This window comes from Pezoporus flaviventris, unplaced genomic scaffold (assembly GCF_033815535.1).
Source record: "Pezoporus flaviventris isolate CSIRO_AGI_PZ_B2104156 unplaced genomic scaffold, CSIRO_AGI_Pfla_v1 ptg000057l, whole genome shotgun sequence".
Lineage (NCBI taxonomy): Eukaryota > Metazoa > Chordata > Aves > Psittaciformes > Psittacidae > Pezoporus > Pezoporus flaviventris.
This window is the reverse complement of record NW_026892605.1, coordinates 5199165-5211244: the sequence shown is the minus strand read 5'-3', so window position 1 is coordinate 5211244 and position 12080 is coordinate 5199165. Positions and strand designations below refer to the sequence as shown.

Genomic DNA, 12080 nt, shown 5'->3' with positions numbered 1-12080 from the left:
CTTAGTTCTATGGCCTGAGACTGTCTCCTGCACAGATGAGCTTTATGCTTCTGGTTGGGTGTGTGAAATGAAACTGCAACCTTGGGGGTTTTCCTGTAGGAGTCCTATGCTCAAGTAAGTGGAAGGAAGGAAGGAAGATCTGAAGTTTTATTCAGTAGTCTCAGAGGACATGTTGCAGAAAACAGACATCAGAATGGGACTGAATTTTTTTAAAGGGTAGAATGTGCTCACATTCCTGATATTGTTAGGGAAACACATCCTTATATCCTTTGCCAGTTTGGGAACAAGCCCTCATAACTGTGATGATGTCCTTTACTATTACAATGGTAGACTATTTGCTGGGCCTCCTGCCTCAAGATAGGGTGTTGATTTTCAGTGCCAATAAAGCTCTGCAGGTCTGGCTGGAAGTAAGTATTTGGTATGCATCATATCTGTCAATTCCTAAATAAGCACTGACAAAGACAAAAAGAAATGAAGCAGGTACAGATCCATTTATAGTGTGAGGAATAAAGTGCAGCTCAGTAGTGATCGACATACTGTCTCCTGCCAATTGCTGCAACACAGATGGAGATACTACCAAATGCAGAGCAATAGCACATTCCCATTTCTTTTTCAGCTTTGTAGAGAGGGCCGTGCACAAGACTTGATAAGTGCTGAGCCTACAAGCTATATCTAACAGCACTAAGGGCTGCTGAGACTAGCAGCTCACAAGCACTGAAGAATAAAGGGTCCAGAGGGAGTAAACTGAGCTGAAAAAGCTAACTTAAAAAACAGCTACCTTGCTATGGAAAGCAGATTGAGGATGGAAATGTACACTGGTCACTACTGAGAAGCTGGTATTTCGTCCCATGTAGTATGCAGAGACACCTGGAGACCCTTGGTTCCCTTATAGAGATGTGAAGCAGCTGTTGTTAGCAATTATCACCGGGGTGATAGATACTGTTTATTGTATTATTTATTATTACCTTATCTTTACTATAACTTTTATAATATTAAGGAGAGCTTAACTACATCCATAGTGATAAGCCATAAGCATCTTGTTTTATAACATTCACCTTACCTTAAATCACTGTTCTGCTTCAAGATTCATTGAGGGAAAAAAGTTCCTTTGTCTTAAAGCAAATATTAGGGAATTTTATAATGTTGGCTGTGGGTGTAGATAGATCTAATTTATCAGTTTTGGAAATTCATAAACTCTAAATAGGTTTAAACTTGGGTCTGATGCATTACCCTTTCTGAGCGGAAAAAATACACTTTTTTTGTTTTACAAACAGTAGAATAAAGATGTTAACAATTGTTAAATTATTACAGACTACTTTTAAAATTGTCTGACCATTCCAGTTCTTATATTAACCCCTCTTAGATTTGTAGTCCTCTGTAGCCCTTTGTCCATAGCTTCTGAATGAATAGTTGTCTTAAATCCTAATTTTGCTTTCCACTGCAAGTATATTCTTTGTTGTTGAGTATGTTCCAATTTCACTGCGGGAGGTAGTTATGAACTCTAATCTGGACAAGTCTCCAATTTCAAACAATAATATTTATAATTATCATCTTGTTTCTACTCACTTTCCTATCTGGGAGGAGCAATGGTCCTGGTGGAAATAACAGCCAGTTTCCCTTCCTGCTGAACATAAATGATCCCCCTTTTTGACATGTTTCAAACTGTTCAAAGCATCACAGCACAGAAATATCAGTGACCTTGGAAATTAACTGATGTTCGTAATTTCTGTTATCTAGATTGGTAATGTATACGTTTCTTAAAAAAAATCAAATGGATATGGAATTACGAGGCTGTCAGTAACTGTATGCTGGTAATGTCTGCTGGAGCGATATGCAACATTTGCAAATAATGACAGGACAGATATCCAGCTCGAATTTTATCATAAGACCTTAGAACTTCAGCATCTGTTTTGCTCTTGTGACTGAAGGATGTCACAAACAGGGAATTCAAAGTCCAGTGACAGATCTTAAGTCTCTACTGATTCTCCTCATGTCCCCTCATTTTATAACAGTGTCACTGAGTCAACTCAGTGGAGGTTTACTTTAATGGCTACATAAGCAAGTTTCCACTTATTTATGAGGCCTTAAGCTCTTGATAAATGCTGTAAATAAAAGTGTAATTTAAGTGAAGAATAAGAAGATACATTAAAGTAAATACAGCAAAATAATCAGAACCAAAAGTTCATTTGTTAAAGTAACTCCAGAGGAAAGGGTCATGGTGCAATACTGGTCTCGTGCTCCCGTCATGTGAGATCTGGGTTAGCGTCAGATAAATAAATGCATGCTTCTCCGAATTCAAAGGAAGCAACAAAAGCTGACATCCTCTGACACAAGCCTGGAGATTGTTTCAGTGAATGAAGGAATAGATGATACATCCAATTGTCTGCTTAAAAACAATGTGAGACTTAATGGAGTTCTGTTCTGTTAGATAAACATTTTATTTTTCTGTTTGGAAATTCCATCATAATAATGAAGTATCTTTCTCTCTTTAAACCAATCTGAAGCACACTGTAATTAGCAAGGGAAACATGGAGTTTTATCAGATGTGTCTTAAGTCATAACCACTACACAGATTACAAATGCAAACTGACCCTAGTTGCTGAACACCTACATGTATTCTGTGTTCCTTATTGGCTCTGTTTATTCCTTGCATTTATCCTGCAATCACTCTATCTGCCTGCAAGTTCTCCATGTCACCTCAGTGGGCCTAAAACCAATGGGCCTCTTACCAATTGAAGGAAGGACAAATTAGGTGATGATACCCAATAGATGGTTAAGAAGATCATAGCTGTACAATATCTTCTGTATTTTTGTATTTTTCAGTGTATTCAGTTACTACTTGGCAGTCCTGTGACCTACAGAAGAAAACTGAAAATTTCTTTAGTTTGGTGTGATTCTGCTTAGGCTCCTACTGTTGGGGATAGTAAATCAGGAAGAAACAAATGTAACCATGCAATGCCTAAAGCAGGGTATCTGTACAGGTCTCCTATATGCATCTCATACCCCACACAATGATAAGTGGTCCCTCCTACAGGAATAATACAGTTGCACCAGGAATCCAGCAGGCAGCTTTAGGCTTTCCAATATGGTGCCTTGAGTCAATGCATAACTAAAGTGATTAAGGATCTGGACCAATGAATACAAAGTAAGTTAAACAAAACCTTGGGCTTTTTTCTGCATTCTCTTTATGTTACAGAGCAAGTCTTCAAGAGAGTGTAACTATTACCATAACTTCAGCAATACATACAATTCCCATTAAAGTCTTTATACCAAATAACTCTCTTTAGAAAATGGGAATGAAAATGATTCATCAGCTAAATCCACAGCAGTTCATTCCAGGTGACTAGAAATGCTTCTCACCAGAAATACCTGTACGAGCAAGTTCTTGTTAATGATTGGTAACAGGTCATGCAAACAGTTCACTGCATTGAACCCTACCCATGGAATGGAAGTCACAACATCACAGTACATGGGATTCAGTGACAATATACAGTGAACCTTAGAGGAAGTTCAAGTCTGTTCTTTGCTTATTTGTAAAATACAAGAAAACTGAAGTGAAAAGTGGGTCCAGCTAATGAATAAGAGGGATTTGTATAAAAAAGTTCTCTTTCAAGAACTGTTGAATTATAATTAAAAAGTGGATTGCATACTTTTGGTTAAATTTATTTTTGTGGCTCTACATTGCTTTATTTTCCTGAGAGTACAGCAGTGGCTGCGAACATCATGGTCTGAAAGAAATGTTAAGATGGCTTAGGGACAGATTCAGATACGCCAGTGCATGGTGGAGATTGTTTTACATTAAATGGAGTCTGACAAACTAAAATAATTATGGCTTCAAATACATGATATTCGAGGTTATCTGTTGCTGAGACTTTTCAGATAGCATAGTCCTAGAATGCTGAACTGTGGAAAAAGTCTTGTGTGCCCTTCTTAGGACAAGAGTATGTGAGTGTGACACCATGTACAATGAAGGTACATCTGGCTAAATCAACCACTTCCTACTGTTCTGAACATCCCAGAAGTTCAAAAGCAGCTACCACTTCAGCATCAAAACACTCTAAGTAAATTGTGAACTCCTGAAACAACTTGCAGATTAAATAAAAAAGTAGGTAAGTCTAAGGGACAGTTTTTACTTAAAATATACTTTGCTGCAGCAGCACATAGAAAGCTGAGGCTGACAGCCATCTACTCCCACATGAGTCAAAACCATTTCACAGAAAAAGGGGCCTCCTAGCACAATAATAAACTCCAAACACAAGATCTCATATGGTCTCTGTAGATAAAGAAATATTGTAAGCCAATACTGGCCTTCTGAGGACTGGTAGAAGAACTGAACTGTTTATTATATGTGTTATACATAAAAGCAGAGGGAGAGCTGTGCTAATACATATGCTTGCAACAATCAAAGCCTGAACAGACTGGTTGTCTCCTTCTGATCTTTTAATGCTGGTAGAAGTCTGGAAGAGTCAGATCTTTATCTGATTTCTATCATGAAACATCATTTGATATGTGAGGAGGAGCTCATACCAGCTATCTCACAGTAACACCTTTCCTGTTGCTTCTCAGTTCCATTATTTAAAAGTCAGCAATAGTGACTAGTATTCAGCCCTGCCTAGATTTTATTTCTGTTAACAAAGCTGTACTGGCTTACAAGCTGTGCCTTCAGCAGACAGTACTTCATTAAACATTCAGCAGCCACAGTCCAGTTACTGCTATACAGCTATTTGGTATCTACAACCCACACTCAGACTGTAACAGCTATGCTTATAGCCAGCTGGATAACTGCACACATCCTGGAAGTGCTACATTCTCACTGATTCAATAGATTGGAATAGTTTTAATACTAGATATGATGTAGCTGTAGTAACTTCATATTAACTGGTCAAAAAAATTAAAGTCACCAGCTTTGTATTTCCAAGTATTTCCTATTCTCCTAAAGAGTTCACATTTCTGTTGAAAATTAGTCATAACTAACACACATTTCTTTTGGTGTGTTTTGAATGACGTATGTATAACAGAAGTCCCTAATCTGACATTACAGTCCTACATTTTACTTTCTGCAGATGCTGTTCTTGAAGGTAACAATGAAGAAAAAGTAAAATCTTGACTATAGAGTATTATTACTTTATTATGCTCACAATGGGCCAGCAAAGATTGGAGACTGTTATATCTGAGCTGCCTTTACACTGTCAATCTTCCTATTTTTCCTACAACTTTGGTCTCCTAGGGTTTGGCTGGTTAAGGGAAAAGTCAAAATCATAGTGGAACTGTAACAGCATTCCATAAGGAAGGGTGCAGAATGCAACACAAAGGAAATAACTCAGCGTTTGAAAGAAAGATAAGTGAGAGCAGAGAAGATATGATGACATTTTGCCTGAGGACACCTTTGGAAGTCACCTGCACAAGCCACTGCACTACCCCACATCACTGAAAAGACACAAAAAAATCTGCCCTGCAAAATTCAGGCAGCCACTACTGGCTGCTGCTGTGAGATTCCCTTGTTTTGTATGTTCACATGTGCTCAGATGGACCTCCTGGCTTGTCTGAGAATTCACACTGAATGGGCTTCATAGCATGTTCTCTAATTACAGGCAGTAACAGCAACACCCACTTTTGAGTCTCCACAGCCCCTTCCGAAAGTGCTGGTTCAGCTTGTGGAACTAGAAAAGTGAGTCCTGGTCCTGACAAGAAATAGTCATTATGTTATGCCTCAACATCTCTCCAGTCAACAAAAGCTTTCATGGCTGCTCATTTGTAAGGATTTTTGTACTACAGGAGAGGTGAGTACCAGGTTGGCATTTTATTTTGGTTAAGTCCTCATCTCTAGCTGACCTCTATTTTCACTTTTTTAATGGTTGTCTCTTGGCAGGAGACATGTTCAAAACATTACTCATGCATGCCTTATATTATTTACATATCAGGCAAATAAAAGTCTTTAAGAATTGGACGTAAGGAGTTGGTGGTATCCCCCATAGAGCCCAGAATCAGTGTCTCATGGTGGAAGAGTTGAGCAGCTTCCACAACTGTCTTTGACCTTCAGCATTTCATGCAGGCCTCTAAACTGCAACTTTTTCTTGTCTGAAAAAAAAAAAGGAAAATAAACAAAGAAAAACAAAGCAGACATTTGTGCTGACTCTGCATCACAATCACTGCCAGATTTCCTGTAAAGCCTCAGGAAGAGGAAACAAAATATGAATGTGATGTGAAAAAACTTGTAGCACTTCAAAAACCATGGCAATAAAGCTGCAGAACATTGTCTCCAACAGAGCTAGCAGGCATTCAGAAGGAGAGACAGACCAAAAAGCTAAATGCATAAGTGATCCCATGACTGTAATAACAGTGATAATTAAAAATAAATGCTTTTTCAATTACATTCCCCTTTTTGCAGAGATTTAATGATGTATTGCTTGTAAAGGTTTTAAGTTAATGATATATTGTTTTTTGACTCTCTAACATGTTCTCAAGGTAAATTACAAAATGCATAATTAAAGGACCACCTGGGATTTCAAACATCTAGTTGTGCTGAAGCCAAATGCAGGACTTCATTCTCCATGGTTCAGGCAAAACGCTGTGCAGTCAGCAGCTCAGGCACTGCTTGAGGCTTATGGTGTGGATCATGCATGAGGCTGCTGTTAAGAACTTAAACAACAGAACAGAGGCTGGATGCTCCTACAGGACCATGTGTGCTTTGATAGCTGCTCCATCTGTGCGCCTGCAAAGGCAGTACTGAAGCTGCTGTTATAATATGCACAGTTGCAGTCAATGTGCCACGTAGCACACATGGTCTTGCACGGATGGAAGATGCACTCTATTGATGCAAGGCTGTGCCAGAAAGAAAATACTTCTTGAAGGAAAAAGTCTTCCCCTAGATACTGTGAAGAATCATTTCCAGGTTGCCTTACTTTCCAGCTTTTCATTGCTCTTGACATTATCTTAACTGCATGTGGGACGTTTCTCTGATTGTCCCCAGCTTCTGAAGTAAACTTTCATCTACAGTGAAAATTTTATGCACTTATCAGTCAGACATAATTTGTCCCAGCAATAATATGGTCCATAGGTCTATGGTTTTCTAGGAAGATTATGTGGCCTGAAAGAAGGAGTAATTTTAGATTATCTGCTAGTGTTTCTGAAAGTGTATTACATAGAACTGCAGCACTGACAGTGGGCTAGGTCAAAGCCTTTTTTTCCAGTTTAGCTTTAATCCTTTTCAGACCCTCTAGATTTCCATGGATTATGAAAAAGAGATAAAAAACCACCACATTTCATGTCTTGATGTGCTATGTTCACTGCTGCTTATCAAAAAACCCCCCCAAAACCACTTTTTCAAATCAGGTTACAGATTTTCTTGTGAAAATCTGGGTTACATCTGAAGCGGTAGTATCTACATATATGAAATCTTTATAAACAGTGTGTATGTTATTTCTATTCATGATGCAGAACGCATACACATACAAAAATGCCACGGTATGTATGTATTTTAACAAGTAACACAGGCTACTTTCTAACAAAGGTTTTCCTTAAGAAGTTTCCCAGACAAATACTGACCTAGCCAAGGCCTGCTGAATTTTTTCTGGGAGATGGACTAGATGACCTTTAAATGACCCTTCCAACCCAACCTACTCTATAATTCTATGATTCTATATTCTGGGATAGGAGGAAAAGATAGCAAAGTACTTCACCCTATTGTTATTTAAGCAGTAAACCACCATGCAATTCTTCGAGGTATGCTTCTCATCATTCTGAAGAATCCAAATCACTGTGGTTTTAAGACTGATGGACACTTAATTCCTTAGACTTGCTTCTTCTTCTTCAGATATTTAAAATAAAATATGGGAAAATGTTTGGATAAGAACACCAGAATTCAACCACCCTCTCCTGCAGCACTCACCGCACACTGATCTCCCTAACTTCACTGGTCAGCTGATCTTCATGGGGTCACAAACACAAAACTTGCACAAAGGCAATCAGATTTTTCGTGGAGCTTGTAGGGCAGCAGGTAACACTGGGTAGATACAAACACACACCCTGTTCAGCATGTTACAGTTGTCAATTGTGTTTTTACACAACTGAGTTACAAGAAATGTTTTGGCTTCCATTAAATCCTTATATCTTCCCTTCCTTCTTGAAATAGTATAGAGGAGGATTACCAGAATAGCTCTCTGTCAGAGGCACAACCCATGGTTATTTTCCTTCAAACCTCTATAAAGAGTCACTGGTATTGTTCCACTAGGCATACATATCAAAGAGGCTTTGCAGAAATATGTTTCTGTTGTGTAATAGCACACATCTGGCTTGCTCTGGGCATAACAGTAAAGGCTTTTCATGCACAGAACAAGTCATTGTACAATGGAGACATGTCGAGTTGTCTGATATAGATAAATTTCTTGCAAATGATTAATATCACTACAGGAATGTGCAGTTGATTTCATAAGACTTGTTTTAATACTACCACAAAGGGCCATATCATAGCTAACTAGATTCTGCACCTCCCTGGGTGAATCCTTTGGCCTTTACGTGGGACAACATGGTGGGAGACCTGGGTGTGTAATGCATGCACTCAGCAGCTTCCAAACCTATCTGGTGAACCAGACAGAACTCTCCAGAAAGCTGGGTGTAGGTCACAGCCTGCTAGCTACTTGCCCTAGATAAGCTAACAGTCCTTTTTGGCCTTCAGTCATAACCTGGATCAACTGCTTCTGTAAAATAACTATTTCATCAATCCTGCATATAAGTACGCTTTCTGAATGCTTGGTTTCACATCTGCAGTTTATTAGTTCCTTCATTTCTTCAGACAAGAAGGGTTTTCTTCATTGAAGATGGAAAACATATGATTCATGCTTTCCTACAATGAGTTTAGTGCTCATTTTTGTCTGTTTACTACAGCTCTCCCTGGGAGAGGGAACCAACGCTTAGTCTGGCTGGATGCTCTCTGCCTTCTCCAGCACTGCTGTGAGAAGCCCAGAAATGGAACAGAACATTTGTTCCTAGTATTATTCCCAAACTCAGCAGAACGCTGTGTCCAGAAGCGTACCGGGTTATCTTAAGGAAGACAGATTTCTCCAGAGTGTCACTGAGGCGTTTCTGGAAAAGGAAAAAACAACACTGGGTGCTTTTAACCATACAAATGGCTAACACGGGTTGGACTCGAGACAGAGATAAAGATCATTTGGATGTTTGTTTCTCCTTGTGTAAATAAAATGCACTATAAGCCAGGTTACTTTGAGACTTACAACTAAACTGTATTGTTTTGCAACACAACTCTCAGAAATCCTAAAGGTAGTATGCTGGGAAACCCACACCCAAGAGAGGAAAAGGAGAACATGAAAAGACCCAGTGCAATCAGTCTAATTTTATAATTTAAAAGCTATTAGGACAAAAACCTCCCATCTGAGCTGACAGTAAAATGAGATGGATGAAGCCATAGGAAAAAAGTAAATAAAGAAAAGCTATGGAAAATGCCATTTACAGGGAGTGGGGAATGGGGGGGGGGGGGGGGAACCAAACAGGGGGAAAAAAAAGTAAATTAATGAAATATAAGCAAACCACCAACCTTGTCTGGGTAGGCAGGAGGTGCAGAGTGGAAACTTTTAGTTTTTGTGTTCTACTTCAGCTGTACAGCTTCTGTGTTGTCCTATAGTTGTAACTTTATCAATATTTCAATTTCATTAAGAGCTACTGGAGATACAGTTCTTTGACTAAAAATCAGTTAAAGTTTAAAAGTTAGATCTGGGTTTAAATGTTTTTAAGTGAACACTTATATTTTTTAAATGCAGGAGTCTTAAAGATTCCTAATGTACTGCTAAGTACCAGAAAACAAGAATAGTGTGGCAGACAACTCCTAGATTGCAAACACTTGTTTGAGCAGACCTATTAACAAGAACAAAAGTGTTATATTAGCAAGGCCATTAAGCAATAACATGAGGAAATAAAAGGGACATAAATTTAACTTCAAACTTCTTTATAATGCATTAAAAAACATAATTATTGATAAAACTTTCTTGTACTACTGTTATAAAACACTGCAGCCTTAGAAGTTTATGTATTAAAGAGTGTATGAAAATTAGTTTAACTTGAATGTCTATTATTTATGTTTTGTTTGATGCTGTAGGATTTCTGTGCTGCACAGCTGCCTTAACTTCTTAGTGGTGGATAAACTTGGCAACAGAAATCATGTAGATCTGGCATAGGAACAAGAGAGAAGTTCACAAACAGGTTAATTCACAGGAATTAGGTGGGCAAGTTTGTAAGACATGTATCCACTGTGTGCAGCAGCTCTTCAGTGGACATGTGAGACAAGGGGGCACAAAAGCACAAAAGGTAATCAGTTCTACACAATGTTAATTATGATGGCTTTGTAATGGGAAATAACTGCGGTGCTTGAAGGTAGTTGACATAGTTTCAGGTCCTTAGGACCTTAGTACAAAAGATGTGAGAAAAGCAGAATAGAAAAACAAGACCTGGGGATGGGGAGTGTCTGGGACTAGCAGATGTCCAGGGTGGGCACAGATAAACTAACTGATAAGTAGAAGGACAGGATGATTGCCATGTTGGTGGTGTTAATAAAGCCATTAAGCTGGTGTAAACATCTACTGGGCAGTATCCAGGAGTAGCTGATGTCCAGGATGGGAGCAGTTAAACTAACTGATAAGTAGAAGGACAGGGTGATTGCTATGTCTGTAATGTTAATTAAGCTTGTTGGGGAAAGTAAACGACCCTTAAAGACCACCATCACATTTTTGTATGCATGCCGGAAACTTTCTGGAAAACGATGTAATATGCCCAGTGACCATATAAAGATAGCATGCATGGCAATACGGGAACACACGTTAAAAGGAGCTATCCCCCGTGTCTCCCGGTGCCGCAATAAAGAGCACCTGCTTGTCAACTTGAAACTCTGTTGGCGAGTTTGTTCCTGGAGTTTTCTCCCAATCACATGACTGACACAGAATTGATGACAGATCAAATTGATGACCATTGTGTCTGTTTTGACAAGTTCTATTATTATGCTGGTTTATTGGGACAAATACATTTTAAACTGGTGACAACACATGAAGCACTTGCAGCTCAGGAAGCAAAGCGCTGCTGGGCTGTATCAAAACCAGCATGACCAGCAGGTTGAGGGAGGTGATTCTCCCTCTACTCTGCTCTTGTGAGACCCCACCTGCAGCAGTGCTTTCAGCTCTGGGGCAACAACACAAAGAGGGAGCTGGAGTGAATCCAGAGGAGGCCACAGAAACGCCGCAAGGGCTGGAGCAGCTCTGCTCTGTTGACAGGCAGAGAGAGGTGGGTTGTTCAGCCTGGAAAAGAGAAGGTGCCTTAAGAGGAGACCTTAGAGCAGCTCCAGTGCCTAAAGGGGCAAACAAGAAATCTGGAGAGGGGCTTTTGACAGGACAAGGCAGAATGGCTTTAAACTGAAAGAGATTTAGATTGGACATTAGAAAAAATTTCTTCCATGTGAGGGTGCTGAGGCACTGGCACAGGTTGCCCAGAGAAGCTGTGGCTGCCGCATTCTTGGCAGCGTTCAAGGCCAGGCTGGATGGTGCTTGGAGCAACCTGGTCTACAGGAAGGTGTCCCTGCCCATGGCAGGGGGTTGGAACCAGATGAACTTTAAGGTCCTTTCCAACCCAAACCATGCTATGATTCTGTGGCAAGTATCCCAGCAGCTCTGCAGGAGCCATTAGGTGCAGGCTGGCTGTTTTCATCTTCAGCTGTGGATTCTTGGAGTTAATAGGACAGAGCTGGAAAGGAGCAGCACGGAAAGGACCAGCAGCCTTGCTGGGCAGTACTTCAGTGCAGCTTTTGACACTTCATATAAGCATGGAAGCAGAGTATCTCAAGTTGGAAGCGACCGGTGAGGATCACCAAAGCCAACTGCTTGCTTCTCGCAAAACTCCCGCAACTCTAACAACTCTTAACTTAAACTGTAAAAGAAAAATAATACAGTGTGCACGTCTTGCATGGAAAAGTGGTTGTGCAACAGGGAGGGCTGGTCCGGAGGGTGGAGCTGAAGAGAATCCCCAAACGCCGAGCCCGGTCTGTGCGGGGCTGTGCCGGCAGACTGGCTTACGGGATACAGCCC

The 12080-nt window shown here is 39.9% G+C and overlaps 1 long non-coding RNA gene across 1 annotated transcript; it reads right to left on the bottom strand.

The window, feature by feature from the left end:
• Nucleotides 1-2151: 2151 nt before the first annotated feature.
• On the bottom strand, nt 2152-8901 carry LOC133277545 (uncharacterized). Its single transcript, XR_009746242.1, has 2 exons — nt 7889-8901; nt 2152-6078 (listed from the first exon to the last, which is right to left on the bottom strand). It is a non-coding gene; the product is annotated as an uncharacterized LOC133277545 (long non-coding RNA).
• Nucleotides 8902-12080: the final 3179 nt, after the last annotated feature.